The sequence below is a fragment of the Saccopteryx bilineata genome, chromosome 10 (assembly GCF_036850765.1).
Source record: "Saccopteryx bilineata isolate mSacBil1 chromosome 10, mSacBil1_pri_phased_curated, whole genome shotgun sequence".
Classification (NCBI taxonomy): Eukaryota; Metazoa; Chordata; class Mammalia; order Chiroptera; family Emballonuridae; genus Saccopteryx; species Saccopteryx bilineata.
The window spans coordinates 46,094,426-46,104,692 of NC_089499.1; positions in this window are offsets into that span (position 1 = coordinate 46,094,426).

Genomic DNA, 10,267 nt, shown 5'->3' on the forward strand with positions numbered 1-10,267 from the left:
ACACAGTGTACATGGCACTCATGAGGGATGTGGCCCCTGCCCTTGAAGGCTCACCATCTGGACTGTTCCAGAAATTGGGGGGGGGTCTAAGCAGAGACCTGAAATGTGAAGAAGAGTTAGCCCAGGGGAGGGGGAGAGGGTTGCTTTCCTGACAGAGGGGAAATGTGAGAGCCCAGGACTCAGGGCGCACAGGGCTTCTGAAGTGCCTGGTTTGAACACAGAGGCAGAGCTGGAGAGGGAGTAGATAATAAGAAAAAAAAAACACAACATGTTAGGAAGTAGAAAATGCTGAAGAGAAAACTAAAGTGGGAAAGAGACTAACAGTGTGTTAAAGATGGGGATGGGTTTGCTATTTTATTATTTTTTTAATTAAAAAAATTTTATTGATATTTTAATTTGTTGAAATGTCCAATTTGTTGTTCCACTTACTTATGCATTCATTGTTTAATTCTTGAATGTGCACTAACTGAATATGAAACCTTCAACCTTGGTGTATTGGGATGATGCTCTAAACCAGGGGTCTCAAACTCAACTCAGCATGTGGGCCGCAGAGCAAGATCACAGCCGTTCGGAGGGCCGCACTAGGTCTACAAAAGGCAACTGTTACGCAACACTTTTCTCACTGCAGTTGAAAACAAAAAAAAATCAGTACAACAAGCACAATCGTACATGCAGTTTACTCAGTGTCACAAAACGACCAGAAACTGTAGTTCGCATCACAACTGCTGTTAACTAAGCTAATATCTAGCTAGGATGCTAGAGAAATGAAAAATACAAGTAGGCCCCTAGGCTTACTTAATTTTATCCAAAATATTTTGAACTTCATGGATTAGTCTGCGGGCCGCATGCGGCCCGCGGGCCGCGAGTTTGAGACCCCTGCTCTAAACAACTGAGTTACCCAGCCAGGGTGCTTTGCCATTTAAAATCAGGGCAGGCCTGACCAGGCGGTAGTGCAGTGGATAGGGTGTCGGACTAGGATGTGAAAGGACCCAGGTTTGAGACCCCGGGGTTGCCAGCTTGAGCGCAGGCTCATCTGGCTTGAGCAAAAAGCTCATTCAAGGTCACTGGCTCAAGCGGGGGGTTACTCAGTCTGCTGAAGGCCCGCAGTCATGGCACATATGAGAAAGAAATCAATGAACAACTAAGGAGTCCCAGCGAAAAACTGATGATTGATGCTTCTCATCTCTCTCCATTCCTGTTTGTCTGTCCCTATCTATCCCTCTATCTGACTCTCTCTCTGTCCCTGTAAAAAAAAATAAATTAAAATCAGGGCAGGTTGCACTGACAAGAGGACATTTGTACAAAGGCTGCAGAAGTGAGAGACAATGGTGTGAATAATTTGAGAGAAAAACATTCCAAGCTGGGGAAAGCAAGTACAAAGGTCCTGAGGCAGAGACCTGAGATTAGAACAACCAGGAGGCCAGTGAAGGTGGAGCAAAGTGACGGGCAGATAATGGGAGGTAAGGCCTCAGAGGTGATGAGGGTCAGACTGTACAGGTTCTGAGGACTTTGGCTTTTATCTCAATTGAGGTGGGAGCCACGGGGAGCTGCTGAACAGAGGATGGATGAGGCTTCACTAAAGGTTTAACAGGATCCTTCTGGCCCCTGTGAGTAGAGACTAAAAGGGCAAGGGAGGAAGCAAGAGAGATTATGGTGGCTGCACTAGGTGGTAGCAGTGATATAGCAAGAAGTAAGTGGTTTCTGGATATGTTTGTTTTTGTTTTGGTTTTTTTTTTCTGAAGTTGGAAACAGGGAGGCAGACAGACTCCCGCATGTGCCCAACTGGGATCCACCCGGCATGCCCACCAGGGGGCGAATGCTCTGCCCTTCTGGGGCATTGCTCTGTTGTGACCAGAGCCATCCTAGCTCCTGAGGCAGAGGTCATGGAGCCATCCTCAGCGCCCGGGCCAATTTTGCTCCAATGGAGCCTTGGCTGCGGGAGGGGAGGAGAGAGACAGAGAGGAAGAAGAGGGGGAGGGGTGGAGAAGCAGATGGGCGCTTCTCCTGTGTGCCCTGGCCAGGAATCAAACCCGGGACTTCTGCACGCCAGGCCAACACTCTACCCCTGAGCCAACCGGCCAGGGCTGGATATGTTTTTAAAGTGGAGGCAATAGCCTGACCAGGCGGTGGTGCAGTGGATAGAGCATTGGACTGGGATGCAGAGGACCCATGTTCAAGACCCTGAGGTTGCCAGCTTGAGTGTGGGCTCATCTGGCTTGAGCAAAACCCACCAGCTTAAACCCAAGGTCGCTGGCTCTAGCAAGGGGCTACTCGGTCTGCTGAAGGCCTGCGGTCAAGGCAAATATGAGAGGGCAATCAATGAACAACTAAGGTGTTGCAACGCGCAATGAAAAACTAATGATTGATGCTTCTCATCTCTCTCCGTCCCTGCCTATCCTTCTCTCTGACTCACTCTCTGTCTCTGTAAAAAAATAAATAAATATAAATAAATTAATTAATAAAGTGGAGGCAATAGAAACTGGAGAAAGAAAGAGAAGAGAGGAGAGGGAAGGGAAGGAAAATGGAGGGGAAGATAGGAGAGAGGGGAGAAAGAATGTCGAATCCATAGCACATACACACATCTCTGTTCTCTCCTGGGTCCATGACAGACACCATTAACTGAGGCCTTTTCCTCACTCTTCCTAGATTGATCCTCAGAATCTCCCTAAGTCAAAACCAGTAAGCCATCATTCCCATTAATCAAGATTGAATACTGAATAAGGTTAAAAGCAGCCTAGGCTCACACAGGGATGGAAACCATTGTTCGTGGGTACTACCATGTGCCTGGCACTAACTAGTTGCTTTTCTTTTTACTTATCAATTATAATTTTTAATTAACCTCCAGCTTTGTTGCTAGTTGTTTTTCAAACTCTCTCATTTCAGTACTTGCAACACAAACTATAGTGTTGGCATTAGCATCCCCATTTCACAGATGAGGAAACTGAGGCTTTGAGAGGTCAAGAGACTCATCCAGAATTTTCCAATTAGAAAGTTGGGCACCAGGATTCAAACACAGCAGTTACTTATTCCAGCTCCTCATTGGAGACCCTACTCCCCACCGGAGACCCTGCTCCCCACTCGGTTCAGGCCTCAGTCACCGCACCTGGGCCTCCTAGCCCTGCCAGGGCTCTACATTCCAGCAGGCAGATAGAGGCAGGTGTGAGCAGAGCACACGTGAAGGCTGAGAACCCCACCTACCAACCCCTGGGCTATCACCAGGCACAGTGGCGTGAGGGGTACGTGCTCGACTTTGGGAGTCAGGTGCTGGCTAGGGGATGGCCCCACCCAGCCCAGGGGCTGCCAGCTGAGCCCGGCCAAGAGCAACAGGCTTTTCTCTCTGATGCACCTGGAAGTTCAGGGCCAAGAGTTACTAAGGAAAAGGTACAACTGAGGACACAATGCCGTCAATGCCTGGAGATCGCACCAATCTCAAGGCGTTAAAGTTGGCCATTGTCACCTGGGCCACACTTTCCTCCACTGGGACATCTTCCATATAATTAGAGAGTTAATGTGTCTGCTGTCCTGATGTATTGTGGGGGTCTCTAAGAGCCAGTTGTGACTTAGGAGGACAAAGAGGCTCATGATTCCACAAGGGGCTTCACAGTGAGATAGCCCAAGCTTAGATCTCAGCTCTGTCACATACCTGCTGTCTGGGCCTCTTTCCAGATATATAAAGACTAGTAATACTGTCCACCTCCTAGGTTTCTGTAAGTATTGTGAGTGGTACATATGAAATACATGTGAAACATTTAGCACCGTCAGTGCTCAGGAAGGTTAACTACCATCATCATCATGATTCATACATGAGTCTTCGGGATTCACATGGACCTGAGCAGATGCCCAGTAAATCTATGGAGAAACACAGTGATAGCCAGTCTCCTTGAGGTGGTACCAGGGGGCTGGGGCATGAGGGAGCTGGCTATGAACCTATGTGAATTAACACCTTGCTGTGTGACCTTGAGCAAGTCCAATGCCCTCTCCCCCTTTTCATTTGCAGACATGCATGAAGGCCCTCCCAGGTCTGCTGCTCAATGACTAGACTTTTGTGGGGCAATAGGTACCTGCTGTGGGCCCAGCCCAGGGCCAGGTGCTTGGTGATGTCTTGATATCAGATTTGGAGGGGGCTTGGGACCCCTGGGGCTCCCCATCTCTTGAAGGAGTAATTGGATCTTGCTGGTTATTTGGTTTCCCCTGTGCATTCCTACCCCCTTGCAGGCTGTAAGTTTCGGAGGTGAGTGTGCTCTCTCTCCGTGTTCTGCCAAGCTCAGTCACATGGTACCAAGCAGGCTCCTCCTTCCACACTCAGGTCAGGCTCTACCTCCTCCAGGAAGGCTTCATTGACCCAGGCTGACTTAGCAGCCTCCTCAGGGCCCCTTCTTATGAGATGGTTAGGTTTGGGTTCTGTCTCCCTACCAGATAAGCTCCCTTGGAGGTGACCCGTTGCTGTGTCCCTGGTACTGTAGAGTGCCAGCCACAGTATGCACAGGAAATCCTTGATAAATGAATGAATGAGTGAATTAAAGGAATGTGTGGAGGCCACCTAAGATTCTAGGGATCTTTGACACTGTCAGCCCAACGGGATGGGATGTGCTGAGAAAAAGCACAGAGAATGATGAGCCAGACAGGCTAGGATCCAAATCCTGTCTCTGCTCTGTTCTTCCTGAGCAGGCTATCCCACCGTGAGCCTCAGTTTCCTTATCTGTCAAAAGTGGCCAATTCTCACTGCCTCTCAGGCAGGCACACAGAGAAAGTTGGTTCCCCAAGGTACTGGAGACAGTGTACACTGAAGGGTCCGTGCTTGGAGGGTTTCTGCCCAGCTCTTCTGACTGAGTCAAGAGGGCTCAGAGCAGGACTGTATGTCTTGGAATCCTCTCTGCTATTTGTCGTTCTGTCCTGTTAGCAAACTGACACATCAGTGGTGGGATTCAAATAATTTAACAACTGGTTCTCTGCCTTAATGACCGTTTTAGGTATAAAAAAACGATATACCGAAAGGTATTTTATTATTTAATACATTTAATACTTAAATTAGAAGAATAAAAGAGGTATACAAAACTAGGTTATAAGAGTTTTAAAATATTAATAAAAATATTAAATACTACCTGACCAAAAAACAATAAAACTGTTATTTAAGATATTTTCATATTGTTTTTTGATTGGCGTCCTCACTTCCTACTGAAGTACTAAATGGGAGGGGATTAAAATGTAGTCTTTATCAAAGGTATAATGAGTTTTATGAAATGAATAAATAAATATTACAAGTATAGTTTTGTCAAATTTTTTTCACCCCAGAACAGGAGAGGTTGCTAAGCAGGTTATAGCTCATTGTCTGTATGCATTTTTCTATTATTGGATTTCCTAAACTGGTTAAAACTGACCATGCTCCTGCATATTTAGCAAAAGCATTTACTGTATTTTGTCAAACCTTTCGAATTATGGGTATTTCTTACAATCTTTAAAGTCAAGGTATTATTAAAGCATACCCAGCAAATATTTTAAGGTCAATTTAAAAAAATTTAAAAGGGGGGAGTCATATCCTGGAACTCCTACGGGTTTACCATATCATGCTTTTTACTTAAAAAATTTTAAATTTCTTTTGAATGCTGATGAACAGGAGACGCCAAATCTTCTTCTCCTGCTAACTACTACCTTCTTTATTTGATCCAGCTAATAACACTGTTTTGTCTTTTTCCAAATATTTCTAGATATACGGAAAAGGTTTATATAGGTGGATGGGGATCCTCAAACCCTTCAGCGAGATCTTCTGAGCATGGCTTTTAAGGTACCAAGAGGCAGAAAAAGCCCAATGGAGATCAGGGGAACTACCAGCTTTTAGGATATGCCCTTAAAGGCTCCAACACCCTAAAGAAGTGTCATAGGAATCCATCTGGGTCCCGCTTCAATAGTGAAAATGAAGGTCATTGAGCTAAAGCCTACCAGGCTTACATGCCTCTGCTGTGAGGAAACAGGGACACTGGAAGGTGGGCTTCCCCCTCGCTCCTCTAAGGGAGGGTTCAGTCTCTTCCAGCCCTGCTCCAGCCACCTATGACCTAACCTTGCCCAGAATGCTGGGGTTTGCCAGCATTCTAAAGGCTGAAGGTGCCCAGGGCCGTCGGCCCCATCTACGACACTGTGGATGAGCCTAGGGTATTTATTCCAAGAAGCAGGTAAACTGATCTCATTTGCACAAGGGCCACTTAACTATGTCTTGCCTGAATAGTCAGGTTTTTTATTCTTCCCTCAAAGATCTCTGTTGTGGGTGTTGATAGTCCTATTTTCTGCTGCTTTGTTTAATATATAGTGTTTCCTTTATTCCTCCTACCTCAATGCCCCACTCATATTTCAGGCTAGGACCTACTCCTAATTTAGAGCTCTCTCTCCCCCTTTTGCCAACTTCTACTATGAATCTACCTTTGCCACCCAGCTTAGTGTATCCCAAGGTTCTCTTTACTAAGCCACAGTCGCAGAGCTCCAGGGAAAAGCAACCTGGTCTCATCTCTCCAGGCAGAGAACAGAGGCTCCATCTCCACACATGCTGCAGATGGCTTTTCCAGTCTACCTGAATCATTGCCAGCTAGAAGCAGCAGTCATTGGGACTTGGACGTGAGCTGCAAAGTATAGAATTGTGACAACAATTCCAATGCCATGTGGACTTTTCCTAGATGTGGACTTTTCCTGAACTTCTGCTCCTTGTGACAGCTCCTAACGAACTGAACTGGGGTTGGGTTGCATTTGCAGGGATTTGGAATGGTGTTGGTGCCAACTTGGACTTGGTGAACATGTTAAGGACACTACTCTTTTATGGATTCTTGTTGTATTGGCCAAGAGTTTGCTTAAAGGCTTTAATCACTGTAAAAAATATATATATATGACTGGATAAAGAAGATGTGGCACATATACACTATGGTATACTACTCAGCCATAAGAAATGATAACATCGGATCATTTACAACAAAATGGTGAGATAAAAAAAATGGTGGGATCTAGATAACATTATATGGAGTGAAATAAGTAAATCAGAAAAAACCAAGAACTGCATGATTCCATACATTGGTGGGACATAAAAACGAGACTAAGAGACATGGACAAGAATGTGGTGGTTATGGGGGGGGAGGAGGGAAGGAGGGAAAGGGGAAGAGGGAGGTGGAGGGGCACAAAGAAAACTAGATAGAAGGTGACAGAGGACAATCTGACTTTGGGTGATGGGTATGCAACATAATTGAATGACAAGATAACCTGGACATGTTTTCTTTGAATATATGTACCCTGATTTATTGATGTCACCCCATTAAAATTAATAAAAATTTATTTATAAAAAAAAATTTTTTTTTCACCTATGGGCAGAACGAACATTAATACAGGCGCTTAGAATAAGCTGTTGTGCAGACAAACGTTAAAAAAGAGTAAGGAATGTAAATTTGTGATTTCCACATTGGGCAGCTGCCCAGGCGCCCACCTTAGAGAGAACCCTGATTACAAGTGCCATTTTACCAACTGGTTCAACAAACTCCACAAAAAGCTAGGTATGGGTTCTACAGAACCGGTGAGAACCGGCTGAATTCCACCACTGGACACAGGTCTCTGGCTCTGAACTCTCCCAGGTAACAGCATCTAAAGAAAATTATAAAACTGTGTTCTATCTTTGTTCTATTTGTTTTCCTGGTACCATCTGTTTATAGCAGCCATTTCTCAGATGTGCCGTGGTTTTTCCTTTTAAAGTATGCTGACCTAAGCAATAGTGTCAGGGACGTGGGGGGGGGGGGTAAGTGCTCCAGGTTCCAATCCCAGCTCTGCCTCTTCATTGCTGCATGCTCTCAGGCAGTTCTCCTCGCCTCTGTTTCCCCACTGGACAGTGTGAAGATAGAACTGGCATCCCTGTCTGGCTGAGGGCTATTATGAGGGTTGATGGGTATAAAGTGCGTAGACTTGAAACAGTGGCATACTCAATGTACCTTCTGCTATGAAGCAATTTTAAAAAGTGGGTTGACAGAGACTAAGCATGTTAAATAAACCTGGTGACTGGCAGACATCATGGCCTGGGAAACTCTGGCCGGGGCCACCTGCTCCGCCCCGCTCTCCAAAGCCTGCTGCTACCTGCCTGCCTCCTGGTAAGCCCCAGCAGCATAGCCTTAATCTCCAAGCTGGTAAACATGTGATCAGATTTCTCAGCTTTGTCCTGTTACTTGGAGCACTTCTCAAGCCCTGCACCCTACTCTCACCAGCACCCCCTACCACCCTGACTCCAAAAGCCTTAGGTTCCAGGCCCAAGTCTGTCCCTGACCCGTGCCTTAATGTCCTCATCTATGAAGTGGGCAGAGGTACCTGCCTCTCACCCATGAGATGGGCATAATGCTGTGCTTACCTCGTAAGTTGTGATATGAAACAAAGATGTTGTTGTCACATGCATTGTCATTACTATTGTTCACTGGCTGGCTCAAACACTTGACTACAGAGCCCCCCAAAATTCCACTGTGCCCTGTACCACCCCCTACTCACTGCCACCTCTCACCTTCCTCAGCTGAGACCCTCACCTGGAATGCCCCTCACATTCTTCACTGCCCATCCCTCTTCCCCCCGACTCTGAACACCCCACAGTACAGAACCAAGGCCCTCACCTGCCACCTGGTAGGTCAGCTGGGGCAAGAAAGAATAGCGAAGGCCAGTTGGTCCTGAGTTACTTAGCTGTGTGGCCTTAGGAAGGTCACTTGACTCTCTGTGCCTCAGTTTCTTCATCCATAAAATGGACAGTAGCTTCCCTGTAAGGGTGATTGTGGTGATTTCATAAGCTGTGTGCCCGGCTCACGGTCAGCCTCCATGGCTGTGTCCACTGGGGTTATCATCCTTTTGAGACTGAAATGGGGAGGAATCCGGCCTTCTGTAAGGTGGTTTCTTGCCCTGTGCTTGACATGTATAGAGAAATTCACCTCATCCTGTGCTCTCCACACACAGTTAGCCTGGCAGGGAGGAGGCTGGCACCTCTGATCTGCCCTTCTCCATAGCCCATTCATTCCACTGCACGGCCACCAGCACCTGGCGTCCTCGCCTGCCCCAAGCCTTCGGTGGTGCCTCACTGCCCTTGCCCCCTCCTGGCACTCTTCTGCTGTCCCCACTGGTGCCCTGTTGTGTGATTCCCCAGTTTGCCTCGAGGTTTCCCAGCCAGACCTTCAACCCAGAGGCCTTTTCTGCCAGCCCCATCTCATCACCTGCTGAAATTTCACTCATGCTTCAAGGCCTGCTGCTTGATACCTTCCTACACAGAGGACAGGCCTTGCGTTTGAATCATGGCTTCCACTACTCATTTGCTGCTTGCTCTGGGCCAAGTCACTTTTCATCTCAGAGCCTCAGTTTGCCTATCTGGAAAACAGGCTCATATTAGAGATTAAAGATAACATAACAGCCCTGGCCAGTGGGTTCAGTGGTAGAGTGTCAGCCCAGCATGTGGAAGTCCCAGATTCAATTCCTGGTCAGGGCACACAGGAGAGGCAACCATCTGCTTCTCTACCCTTCCCCTCCCGCAGCCAAGGTTCCATTGGAGCAAAGTTGGCCCCGGGTGCAGAGGACGGCTCCATGGTCTCTGCCTCAGGCACTAGAATGGCTCCAGTGGCAATGGAGCATCGCCCCCTAGTGGGCTTGCTAGGTGGATCCTGGTTGGGCACATGTGAGAGTCTCTCTGCCTCCCTGCTTCTCACTTCAGAAAAATACAAAAATAAATTAAAATAAAGATAACATAACATATAGAGAGGTTCCATTGCTCGGGGCATCCAGACAAGGGTTTACCAGCAAGATTTTGTTTTCTCTCCCTAACTGCACTGTGACATGGGGCACAGCTGACATTTATAAGCAACAACTCTGTGCCAAGAACTTAATGTGTATTCAGTCATTTAATCCCCAAAACAATGCCATAGGAGAGGGACTGGTATTATCCCCATTTTACATATGGGAAACTAAGGCACAGGATGGCAAAGTCACCAGCCCGAGGCCACACCATAACAAATGACAGAGCTGGGCAGTCTGGCTCGAGTCTAGAACATAGGTACTTAGCCACTTGGTGAGCTGATCTCTAAATATGCCCAATTCAGATGAGGACGCTGAGATCCAGAAAGGAAAAGTGACTAGTCCAAGTCCACACAGCAGAACTGACACAAGGTTGTATCATGCCAAACTCCACACTCACTGTCCAAGCACAAGGCCAGGCACACAGCAGAGTCTTTATAGAGGAGATTGAATGAGTCTACCACCAATTAAGGGAGATCACTGTGCCTGGGAA